This window comes from Sorex fumeus, unplaced genomic scaffold, assembly GCF_029834395.1.
Source record: "Sorex fumeus unplaced genomic scaffold, SorFum_2.1 ptg000063l, whole genome shotgun sequence".
In the NCBI taxonomy this organism is placed as follows: Eukaryota; Metazoa; Chordata; class Mammalia; order Eulipotyphla; family Soricidae; genus Sorex; species Sorex fumeus.
The window spans coordinates 3,444,610-3,457,453 of NW_026606120.1; the positions used below are offsets into that span (position 1 = coordinate 3,444,610).

The 12,844-nt window shown below is 44.0% G+C and overlaps 1 pseudogene; it reads right to left on the reverse strand.

Moving 5' to 3' along the window:
• Window positions 1-579: 579 nt before the first annotated feature.
• Window positions 580-12,844, reverse strand: LOC130036010 (butyrophilin subfamily 1 member A1-like; annotated as a pseudogene).

Consider the following 12,844-nt stretch of genomic DNA (forward strand, 5'->3'; position numbering starts at 1 on the left):
GGAGACAACTGCTGGACTAGAGCCATTACCAGCTGGATTCCACGGACGTCAAAAGATTGCGTGGCCACCCACCTATGAGATGGTCAGATTTCTTTGTCAAGACCCTGAACAATTGGTTTGAGGCTCTTCGTGTTCCTAGAGCGAGCAGACGCCATTAGGGTACACTAGCATACAACGGGGACAAATGGAGACGTTACTGGAGCCCACTCAAGCAAATCAATGAGTAATGGGATGTCAAGTTATCAAGTGATTTTCATTAACTAAAATAATTATCTCAGGATAGTACACTAGGTAGGGCATTTGTCTTGCACATGGTCAAGTAGGGTTCGATCCCTGGAATCCCAATGGTCCCAAGGAGTAATTCCTGAGTGCAGAGCCAGGAGTAAGTCCTAAGCATCACTGGGTGTGACCCAAAAAGAAAACAAAAATCTCCACTCGTAAAGTTGTCTTCATCCAGAGTAGCAGAGCAAGACAACAGTCACACAGGACTCAGTCAGAAGTCTTTGGAATAGGGTCTACAATTTCAGGAAGAGTCACCAGCAAGGGGAGGGACACTAATGGGGACATGACCTCAGGGTTTCAGCAGAGTAATGGAGATTTGGGCCCTGGGGGAGCACCATTAACACCAGAGTTTGAGCTCACAAGCTCCTCCTGAAAAAAAGAAAAACTCTTAATGGGCTCAGGGAGCTCAGGCCCACCCACCACGGAGCAAATGGACAGGGACACATGTCCTGAATAAATCATAAAGTATGGAAAGAGGGTGCCAGAGAGGGAAACCTGAGAGAAGGAGAAAATGTGGGAGCCATCAGTCATGTTATAGAAGGAGATATCCCCTTCCTCAGCATCCAGAAAAACCCCCAGCCTGTGGGGAACCTGACGAAGGGACATAGGAGTCAAAGGAATACTAGTAAAGGCATAAAATCCTGCTTCAGAATTCCCCACAACCCAGAACCCCTTGTGTGGAGACTCGTAGTACTAGCCTGTCCTTTTCACATTTTCTCTACAGACCCCCAGAGCCCAAACGCTTCTGTCTCCATTCCTGATTTCCACCTCCCAGCGACAGCGCCCTGATGTGATGCCCTCAAGGCCTAAGATGCTATGTATGTCTCCTGATGCTGAAATAGCATCCTTCAAGGTGATACTTGTATTCTTGTGAGAGACGACAATTCCAGGACTGGCAGATCCTGGATCCAGAGTAACAGGCCCTGCAGATAGAAGCACCAATCATGCTCAGGGGTTACTCCTGGCTCATGCACTCAGGAATTGCCCCTGGCGGTGCTCAGGGGACCATATGGGGTGCTGGGAATTGAACCTGTGTCGGTCATGTTGGCTGCGTGCAAGGCAAACGCCCTACCCGCTGTGCTATTGCTCCAGCCCCTAGTTCTTGCTAATTTTAAAATATGTTAGCACAGAATTATTCATAGTATATTTAAAATTTATATACCTAATCCAAAGAAAGACAGGGTTTGGGGGAAAAATGAATATTTTTAAAACTTATCATTGATTTGCAATTTTGTGGAATTTCAGGAGTTTGGCTTTATTCATTTATGTGTAAACACATAATGTGTCACCACCTCCACAAACTTTTAAAAGGATCTCTTTCATATGTGGGATACATAACATAATAAGGGGGGGGAATGGTCAAAAAAATCAGAACTGGAGATTTTCTCTGTAGAAAACTGAGCTTCCATGGGAGCAGGGGTGATGGGGAGGGGCCTTTAGTACACTGAGGAAGGAAGGGGTCATCCTAATACCCTAGTTATGGCTGTGTTGCTGGAATGATGTCTGCATAAAAAAAGTATAATTGTACAAAAAATAAATTTTTGTACAATACTGTTACAAAAAGTATAAGTAACAGTATTGTAAATCCCAGTGTTTTGAATAGAATGGTTTTTTACAAAAAGGAAAAAAAATTCAAATGTTGTACTGGAACATAAAGACAGACCAGAGAGCAACCCAGCCATACAGGGAAATGGAAAGTTTTGTGTCCTTCAGAAGTCAAATACCATATATAACCTTTGACAAATGACCCAGACCATGGACTTCACCCTGAGATCAAGTTGAGGCAACCAATGAAATCACCAGACAGCCTTATGGAACCTATTCCTCCTCCACGAACACCAACACAAAGATTTTAATAAAATCAAACAAGCACCCTACCCACTGTACCATCACTCCAGTCCCAATTCTACCTGTTCTATGTAAAGTGTAAAATATATTATCACAATGGGGCTGGGGCAATATTACAGCGGGTTGGGCGTTTGCCTTGCATGCAGCCAACCCTGGTTCAATTCCCAGCACCTCATATGGTCCCTTGAGCACCACCAGGAGTAATTCTTGAGTGCAAAGCCAGGAGTAACCCCTGTGCATTGCCAAGTGTGACCCAAAAAGCAAAAAATAAATAAAATATAAAGGTAAGGTAAAGGTAAAGGCCCTCCCGTTGATCGTCGATTTGCTCAAGCAGGCCCAGTAACGTCTCCATTGGAGACTTTGTTGTTACTGTGTCTGGCATATCGAATACTCTCGGTAGCTTGCCGGGCTCTCCGAGAGGGGCGGAGGACTCGAACTCGGGTCGGCCATGTTGGCCGCTTGTAAGGCGAACACCCTACCCGCTGTGCTATCGCTCCAGCCAAAAAAAATAAAATAAAATATATTATCACAAAATTTAAAACCGTTTTACTTATTATAGGAAGACATGATGATTACCACAATAATATTCAAGTACCCAAAAAATGCAACATACTTTAGTGACCACAGTTGAAAATTTATTTATGTAAATTAGACAAGAACTATACTAAATTGAATGATTTTAATTTCTTAATAGGTTAAAAGCATGTAGTAATCAATCATTGCAAATTAACTTTTGCAGATTTTTTCTAATAATTCAATTTGTTGATCCTTTAAGTTTTGAAATAGATTTGTTATTTGCCTGACAGAGGGTCAGGAGGAGGCATAAAGGAGCCTGGAAACATTAGTAGAGAGAAGAAGACACTGGTGATAGGATTAGTGTTGGAACATTGTAGCACTGCGGCATTGTCCTCCGTTGTTCAACTAGGCACCAGTAACATCTCCATTGTGAGACTTGTTGTTATTGTTTTTGGCATATCAAATACATCTGCCAGGCTTTGCCGTGTCGGCAGGATACTCTCAGTAGCTTTCCAGGCTCTCCAAGAGGGGTGGAGGAATTGAACCCAGGTCAGCCATGTGCAAGGCAAATGCCCTACCTGCTGTACTATCGCTCCAGTCCTGGAACATTGTATACCTGAAAAAACTATTATGAACAACTTTGTAAATCATAGAGTATTAATAAAAATAATTTTTTAAATGTATGCATGTTAGGCGACAGAGAAATAGTACAAGAATCAAAGTGCATGCTTCACCTATGGAAACCCAGTTCAATCCCCAGCACCATATGGTTCTTCAGGCATCACCAGGTATAGGCCTGGAGGCCCCCAAACACTGCAGGGGTAACCCACCAGGCCACCCACAAGACCTAGAAAGCATCATATCCTCAGAATAGTTCTCTTCCTCTCAAAGTACCTTGGCTTTAATTAGTTGTTTTTTCATCTTCCACCACAATTCACCCAGAATCTCAAACACACTCCACTTAACTACATTGCTCCTCAAGTCCTCATCTTCTTCCCACCCATCATTTTTTCCTGATTTTTCTCCCCACACTTCTTGTGGTAACAAATTTCCCTTGTTACAAATCTGGTAACTACTCTACGTGTCTCTTTTTTCACAGTCTTCACACATTTATTTGACTGACTAACCTGGACCAGTTCAGTCAATCAGATAAAGAATTTTCCTAAAGTTGGAGAAAGAGAGAAACAGAGAGACAGAGGGAGATTTTGAAAATGTTCCATATAGGGGCTGGAGTGACAGCACAGTGGGTAGGGTGTTTGCCTTGCACATGGCCGATCCAGGTTCGATCCCAGCATCCCATATGGTCCCCTGACCACCTCCAGGAGTAATCCCTGAGTGCAGAGCCAGGAGTAATCCCTGTGCATCGCCGGTGTGACCCAAAAAAGCAAAAAAAAAAAAAGTTCCATATATTCCTGTCATACATATACACATAGAGTTTGACAAATGATTTCAGATCTTTCGTAATAAGCAAAACCTATATGAAGTCCTGTAGCCTCAAGCTTCCCCAGAGGTTCTGAACCCAAAATTCAAAACACAGAATCTAAATTGCATTAATTCTTGACAACTTAGAGGAATCAACCCAACTTGCATGAGGAACCAGACCTAAAGGAGCAGAGACTCGATATTCCAGAGAATTGGGGGGGGGGGGGGGAGGAGGGTGAGGAAAATAAAGAAAATCAAAATTGATGATAAAGTGGTTCTATTTTCAGTAAAAAAAGGATTCAGAATCCATAATTTATCCATTAACAAGACCTAAATCCTGAGCAGGCAAACAGGATTTCTGAAATCAGCAGTCCTGAGCTATATAGCTACCCTGCTGCAGTGTCCACTGCAGTGACCTCCATTATCACTGTTTCCACCTCCACAGGAAGCACCTCTACAAGGAGCTTTCCAAGGGGGCTGCTCACCCGAACCTGACCTGCAGTAGACAAGGGTCAGAGGAGGCAGGTCTGTGTCCCTGCAATCTTCAGATGGAGGCTACAAAAATGACAAGGACAACAGAGACAACAATTCCTTCCTGCTGTGGGGTCCTTGAGTAGAGAAGGGGAAGGGGTGAGGCTGGGAAGGAGCCACAGGACACTCAGGGAACCTACCTGCGTACAGCTGGGCCTTTCTCCAGGCTGAAAGGGAACACAGAGAGCTCAGTCAAATCAGCCTGCCAAACCCAGCCTCTGGCCCAGCACCTGCTCTGTTCTCTCAGTCACAATATCTCTGATCTCTGCTACCAGAAGGGGGTGCACTGGAGAGAAGGGAGCTCCTGCCCTGTACACCCAACAGGGTGCTGAGTCCCACTGCTGTCCCTCTGCTTCTGTGTGACTTGGCAGTCACTTAGCTGCTGAGTCTCAAGATCCTGAAAAATGCCTCTTCTATCTTCACTCATTTTTCCCACTGAGGGTTATAAACTATACTACATATTCAAATATTTTGAGGAACATTATATAAATTATTCGATGGCTCATTTTAAAATGTTGCAATTATACCATTTTTTCCTAGCAAAAATAGTTGAGAAATAACTTGAAGGGGAATAACTAAGGACAGGGAAGGATACCTTGTTGGAGATCTCTGGGACAAAATAGTCTTTTTCAGACTTTCTTAGTTAAAATATCACTATTCTAGTGGACCAGAGCAAAAGGACAGGGGTTAAGGTGTTTGCCTTGCATGCAGCTGCCTCTGGGTGATTCCTGGCAAATGGTATCCTGTGCACCACCAGAAGCAGCCCAAAACTCACCCGAACCCCCCAAAAACATCACTATTCAGCATATTGAGAGTAATTCTAGCACATTCCCACCCTCCTCAACCTAGTTCCTATGGCTCCAATCACTGTAAAATCAGCACTTTTAGGATAGAAGGAATAGAATTTCCCTAAGTCATGTTTTTGGGACAGGGACAAGAGTCTCATGCCCAAACTAAAAGTTCTCATTTAGTTTTCTGGCTTCTACAATGCTTTCAGAACAGCTACTTCTGTTTCTAGATGCAGAGTAAGAACTAGATGCCCTGACGACTACAATCTCGGCAATGTATGGAAAGAAACCCAGGATGAAAGAGACTACAGAGGTCTCTGTGATACCCAGATCACTAACTACAGGGTGAAACAGCAGCTCGAATCTGAGAGACCATTTGAGCCAGGTGGGGCTCAAAGCAGATTCTGCTTCACCTCAGGGAAAGGGGCCCATTCCTGCCCCAGGACACACATCAAAAACACCTGGGGACTGGTAGACAGAAGACACAGGACACCTGAAGCATCACTCACCAGCCAAATACTCAGACTTCCTTTGGCCTGAAAGGCAACAGAAACAGGGGAGTTCAGAACCACGAGGCCTACAATCAACAGGACTCAGGGAGTTGAAGAAAAGCAAAATTCAAGAGATTTTTCCAGACTCTGCACAAGGCTGAGTGATCGAGGACAACCTGGAAGGGGAATGGGGAGGGAAGGTGTGCTCCAGATCCACCCAAACAGAGACCCGGCAGCCAAAACCATCCACACTCCACAGTCTCCATCTTGTTCCTGACCCTACTCCACTGCTCAGATTAGACTCATCTAGAAATTAATCCACTGAAAAACTCAGAGTTTTGTGACTGAAATATCCAGGCTTTCACAGAGTCAAGAATGGCTACCTCCCCCATCTCCCTGTATTTACAGAAGGCCCAGCAGTCACACATGCACCCCAAAGTCACTACTCAAAGAAAAAGTTTTTTTTTTTATTTTTAAAAAATTTTTATTAGTGAGACACCATGAGGTACAGTTGTAGACTTACAAATTTTTGTGCTTGGGTTTCAATTATACAATGATCAAATACCCATCCCTCCACCAGTGCCCATTTTCCACCACCACGGGTCCCAGCAAAGAAAAAGTTTACTCCTGTAAAAATATTCGACCTCCTGGAGCATGCATCCACATTCATGGCCATGCGACATCTAAACTCTACACACTGATAAACCAGGAGGGAATAGCACACCAGATTAAATGGGTTGTAATGTCAAAGGCAACCAATCTCAATTAAAAAAATATAAACACAGAAGGTTTAACCTGTAACATTTTAGTAATCTCTTATACGAGGGCTTAATGACTCCAAAGTGATATGTAATAATCTTCACTAGCTTTCTTCTAAGGACACATTTTTGTTTAAACATTAAATTTAGCAATTTATTTATAACAAGCAATATTAAATAAATTATTGAAGACCTGCTATAGTGGCAGGTTTAAGGGGTGGTTGGGAAAATTAGAAATCATGGTGGTGGGAAGGCGTCATGGTGGTGGGATTGGTGTTGGAATATTGAATGTTTGTAACAAATCATTATGAACAACTCTGTAAACCACGGTGTTTATATAAAGCTTAAGGGTAAAATTCTAAATACAAATTTAAAATAAAAGAAAAAGCTCACCTAAATTTGCCTGCAGTTCACCTGAAAGAAAATAAAAAATAAAAGCATGAGTTCCCTTATTTAAAAAATGGGCCAGCAGAATCCACCAAAAAAAGGATATCTATATCCTTTTTAATTTATTTTTTATTAAACCACCATGATTTACAAAATTCTTCATAGTTTAGTTTTAGATATACAGTGTTCTGGTACTGATCCCACTATCAGTGTCAACATTCCTCCACTAGTGTTTCCAGGTTCCCTCCCATATCTCTCACTGCAGCCTGCCCTCTTGACAAGTACCTGTTTAAGTTCCATTGTTAAAGTTAGGGTCTCAAAGGAGAGAGAGAACAAAAGGGAATGCCCTGCCACAGAGGCAGGGTGGGATGGGGGGGATGGGTGTGGGAGGGATACTGGGATCCATGGTGATGGAAAATGGGCACTGGTGGAGGGATAGGTATTTGATCATTGTATAATAGAAACCCAAGCACAAAAATTTGTAAATCTACAACTGTACCTCATGGTGTTTCACTAATAAAAAAAAAAGTTAGGGTCTCATGATTTTGTTGTTGCTGACTCTGTGGCTTGAATGTTTAGCTCTATCATTCCTTAACACCATCAATATACTGAATCTCCTTAATCCCTGTAGCCCGTTGCTTCTCATCTGTGTCTTCTCCTTCTCCCCTCCTCTCTGCTTCTTCTCCCCATACTCTAGACCTAAGGGTGATCTAGGGATTCTCTTATAAGCCTTTACATTCTCTCATCCAGTAATTCTAACTACCACATATAAGAGATGTCATCCTTTGTTTATTCTTTTTCTTCTCTGTCTTACATCATTTAACATGGTATCGTCCAGTTCCACACATGTTCCCATGAGTTGCATGATTTCATAATTGCATACTTCTGCATACTTTTCCATTAAATTACATATATACCACACCTTCCTGATCCACTGATCTATTGTTGGATATCTAGGTTAATTCCAAATCTTAGCTATTGTATTTAGTGCTGCAATGAATAATGGTGCACATATGTCCTTTTGAATGAACATTTTTCTGTGCTGGAGATAGATATCCAAAAGTGGAATTGCAGCTCAATTTTAAGTTTCCCGAGAACCCTCTAAACTCTTTTTCCAAAGGGGTTCAACCAGACAACATTTACATCAGCAATGAGAGTTTCTTTTTCACCACATCCCTGCTAACTCAGACTGATTCCATTGTTTTTGATATGTACCGTTCTTACCAGTGTAATACAATATCTTTTGTCATCTTCATTGAATTTCCCTAATAGTAAGTGATGATGAGCATTCTTTTTTCATGTGCCTTTTGACCATTCGTTGGTCTTCCTCAGAGAATTTTCTGCTCATTTCTACTCCCCATTTTCTGATGGGGCTTTTAGATTGTTTTGATTTGGGTTGCTCTTTGGATATATCTTGGATATCAACTGTGGATATCTGAAGTGTTGAGTGCAAATAGTTTCTCTCACTCGGCTGTCTTTTAATTTTAGCTCATGTTCCTTGTAGCATAACGAAACTTTTTAGTTTAGTATACTCCCATTTGTTTCTTCTGATTTTATTCTGATTCTGTAGCTTTTGCCAATGGCATCATAGTATTAAACCTCCTTTGAGGTCTATATCTTGGAATTTTCTGCCTATAATTTTCTCAATGCACTTTATAGATTCATTTGTGATCTTAAGACTCTGATCCACTCCTTTTGTATAAGACTTAAGATACGAGCCCAACTTTAATTTCTTACATGTGGTTATTCTAATCTCCCCAAACACCTGTCACTGTCACTGTTCTTCCATTGTTCATCGATTTGGTCGAGCGGGCCCAGTAACGTCTCCATTGTGACACTTGTTACTGTGTTTGGCATATCAAATACGTCACGGGAAGCTTGCCAGGCTTTGCCATGCGGGCGAGATACTCTCAGTAGCTTGCCAGGCTCTCTGAGAGGGGCGAAGTAATCAAACTCGGGTAGGCAAATGCCCTACCTGCTGTGCTGTCGTTCCAGGCCCCCCAAACACCATTTGTTTCAAAGCCTGTCTTTGTTCCATTTCTTGTTCTCAGATCTTTTGTAAAAAAAAATCATCTAATCATGTATATGGGGATTTGTCCATAGATACTCTATTCTGACCCATTGCTCAGAGAGTCCTTCTTTATTACAGTACTACACTGTTTTGATCACTATGACTGTAAGTATGCTTTAATTTAGGTAATGAGATGCATCCCAGTGCCTTATTTTTCAGTATGGTTTTATCTATCCAAAGAGCCTCTGTATCCTAAAGTTTCACACCAATTTGGACCTCCACAGTCCTCTGGGGACTCCTAGGACACCTGCTCTGAGCTTCTGGAGTTGGAGCCCTGGACTCTGACCCACAGTCCTTGGGCACTGACTGGCACACCTCCAGCCTTGGCCTGTACTGGCTTACCTATGGCCTTCAGTGCCACCTGCTTTGCCTGCTCATCCTTCTTCCTATCCGGGTGCATCTTCTTTTGTTGCTGTCTCTCCTGCACCTTTATGGAACGTTCTCTCCAGGTGTAATAGGCAACGCCAAGGACCAGGAATGTCAGCAAGGTCACACACAACACACACACCAGCGTCCACGGAGACGCCTCGGGGAAGAAGGGCTCTGTGGCCCCCAGAAGACCTCATGAGGGCACAGCCAGGACAACCCAGCCCAGCTCCCCAAGGAATGCCCGCCCCTCCCTCCAGCTCCCCAACCCACACGGGAGAGGGCACCTGAGATGAAAATGGCCATGGCCTTCTCCTGGCCCAGGATGGGGTTGAGGATGGAGCAGGTCACGTTCCCCATAGAGCTGTCTCTCACCACCAGCGCTGCCTCCACGCTGAATAGCCCCTCGGTGTCCTGAGCCTGGGTCTCTGAGAAGGCCAGAAACATCCCCCCGCTGGAGTCTCGCCACTGCACCTCGGGCTTGGGAAACCAGCCCTCTGCCCTGCACACCACGCGGACCCCGTCCTCCTTGGGTCCTGTGATGTGCACCAGGGGGGCAGAATCCAAGCCTGTGGGGGAGAGGGAGGGCCCAGGATGCTAGATCTGAGCATGCACACAAGCCCCGGAGCCAGGCTGCATCTTCGTGCACTGTGTGGGAGGCCACCTTCCCCCCTCACCAGCCACACACACACGCGCGCGCGGCACGCACACACACACTCACGGAAAGCAGCTGCCCTGATTAGGGGCTAAGAGACACTGAAGCAGGATCACTTCTCCCTAGATGTGCAGGGGGAAGGCCCAAGGACTATAGAGAACAGGAAAAGGAATTTCCTCCAGATTCCATCCTCATTCTCCATTTTCCTCACATATCTTCCAGGGCATCTTCTTCAGCCCCATTATCGGGATTCCTCTCATATACTTCTCATTCAAAATTTTAGAACTGGACCAAGAACAGAGCTCAAAGGATTGTAGCTCATGTATAGCATGCATTTTGTTCCAGGTTCAATCCAGATACCACAGTGCCCACGCTCAATGTTCCCCTGCTGACTCATGTCGTGTCCATCCTCCTCAAGAGCTCTTGGGAAACTTGTCCATTGAACTCAGGTGCTGCTCAAGCAACCATCCAAAAGCTTTTCTAAATGCTAGAGGTAGCAAAGGTCAACTCTTCTTGGGCTCCACTTACCAGGAACCTCTTTTAACTCTTACAACCCTGATGACCTCCTTGTGTGCCCAAACACTCTGGGTCCTCCCCCTGCTCATACTCGCATCCCCCACATATCCACTTGATTAAATCCCTATTTCATTCCTTTTTTTTTGCTCTGAGTATCAAAAGATGCAAACTGAGCCTCTATATAATACCAAAGACTACCCCCTCACCTACCCCAATTAATCTCCTTCCACTATTCTACCTGCTCCTTTTCGAAAAAGTTACTACCTCTTAATCTTATCTCAAATGATATATTATCTTATTTATTTATTTCCTCTTGAATACAAAACTCACAATGCATATTTGCCATGGAAAATGGCTTATTCCAGGTATTCATAGCATGGTCTGACATACAGGAGTTCTGTATCTGGATGAAATAAGTGAATGAGTTTCTTTGTCTCTAAAACAAGAGACTAATTGCCCTGGTCCCCGAGGTTTCATTCAATATCCACCTTCAAGGATTCTAGAAAAGAGATAAAGTCACCTACCTACCACCTTCAACTCCAAACCAGCTTCTTTAGAGAAGCCTTCCTTCCTAAAGAATCAGGTATACCCTCCAGCATCCGAAACCTGAACCTTGTGGATGTTCATATTACCTTCCCCTGGGAAAGGAGGTTCGTCTCCAGGGAGGTCCGCCCCGTGTACTGGACCAACTGCTCCTCCATCTCCACCCGATGGTTTTGGTAAATAAATACAGCTTCTAAGAACCTGGAGTGGAACCACCTCAGATCCATGTTTTCAGCATTCATGGCCGGGGACACATGACAGGGCAGTGTGATGTCGCCTCCCACCACAGCTATAATAGGGTCTAAGGATCCAATCACCAGGAACTCCTCTGTGGACACAGACACAGGAGTGAAAGGCTGGGGGACTGCTCTCCCAGGGCAGGAGATACACCCAGAGTAGGAGCCAGGAGAGCTGGAGCAGGTCCTAATGAAAAGAGCCCAGGCTGGCAGACTGAGTAATCACGACTCTGAATCTTGGTAAGATCTTCTGTCTGCTCTTTGTGACCCAGAAATGATGGCAAAGAAATTCCTGCCTAAGTCACCTTCCCAGTACAGCCTTTATACAGGGCTCCATGGGTCGAAGATCCAGTAAGTTTCAGCCTTCCACCTGCATCAGAAGCACTACAAAGGCAAGCAAACAAAATACTTGGTCCCAAATCCCAATGGAATAAGTAAGTCTGGGCATGGCCAAGTGTGCACATGAAGAAAGTAGTTGTGGCACGCAGAGTGCACCACATTGCAGAGAAACACAGCTATAATCTGGCCAACCAAGGACAGAATGAAAACTGAAGCTGAGGATATGGCTCAAAGGTCTGATCCACACACTTTATATGTGGGAAACCTGGTTTAATCCCAAATTCCATAGGGTCCCAAAGGACCACAAAGAATGGCTCCTGAGCATTGCACATACTACCAAAAAAAAAAAAGGTCAGGGTGGAAGAATGGAAAAGAGAAAGTGTCAGGATTAAGGTGTGCTCACCTTGCATGTGTCTGTCTCTGGTTTGATCCCTGGCACCCTGTACGGTTCTCCCTGCACTGCCAGGAGTGATCCTTGAACAGAGTCAGGAAAAACCGTGAGCACCACCGGATGTGAAACAAAAAGTTTTTAAAAATGTAAAAGGAATGTAAAGATAGAAATAAAACTGGGCAGAGGGCACACCTGCAGTCAATGTGGGCGCCCTGACCACACAGCAGAAATGTCCCACTTCCACTCCTAACTTGGTCATTTGTGTTCATACCTTTCTCCTGTGGGGAATTATATCTACTAAAAAATAGAGCTAATTGAGTGTTGAAAAAACTAAAAAAATGGTGTTGGGAAGGTGTAATGGTGGTGAGATTGGTGTTGAAATATTGAATGTAATCAAGTACTGTGAACTACTCTTTGAAAATAAAAGTTAAAAATAACTAGAGCTAGATATCATTTCATTAATCACCTGCCTCACTCTGTCACTCATAGGAGCCCAAACACTGCTTGTTAAACAAGGACCATCTCCCAACCTATTGCCCCTTCTGAGCCTCTTTGTCTCCTGAGGCCTGGAATAACTCTGTAGGAGCAGCCCTGAATCTCTCTGTCTCTCTCTTTTCCCCTCCCCCTACCTAAAGCCTTTTCACCTGAGTTAACCATGTCCTACCTCCACTCCAAACCTTGTGATAGATCTGCCATTCCCACAT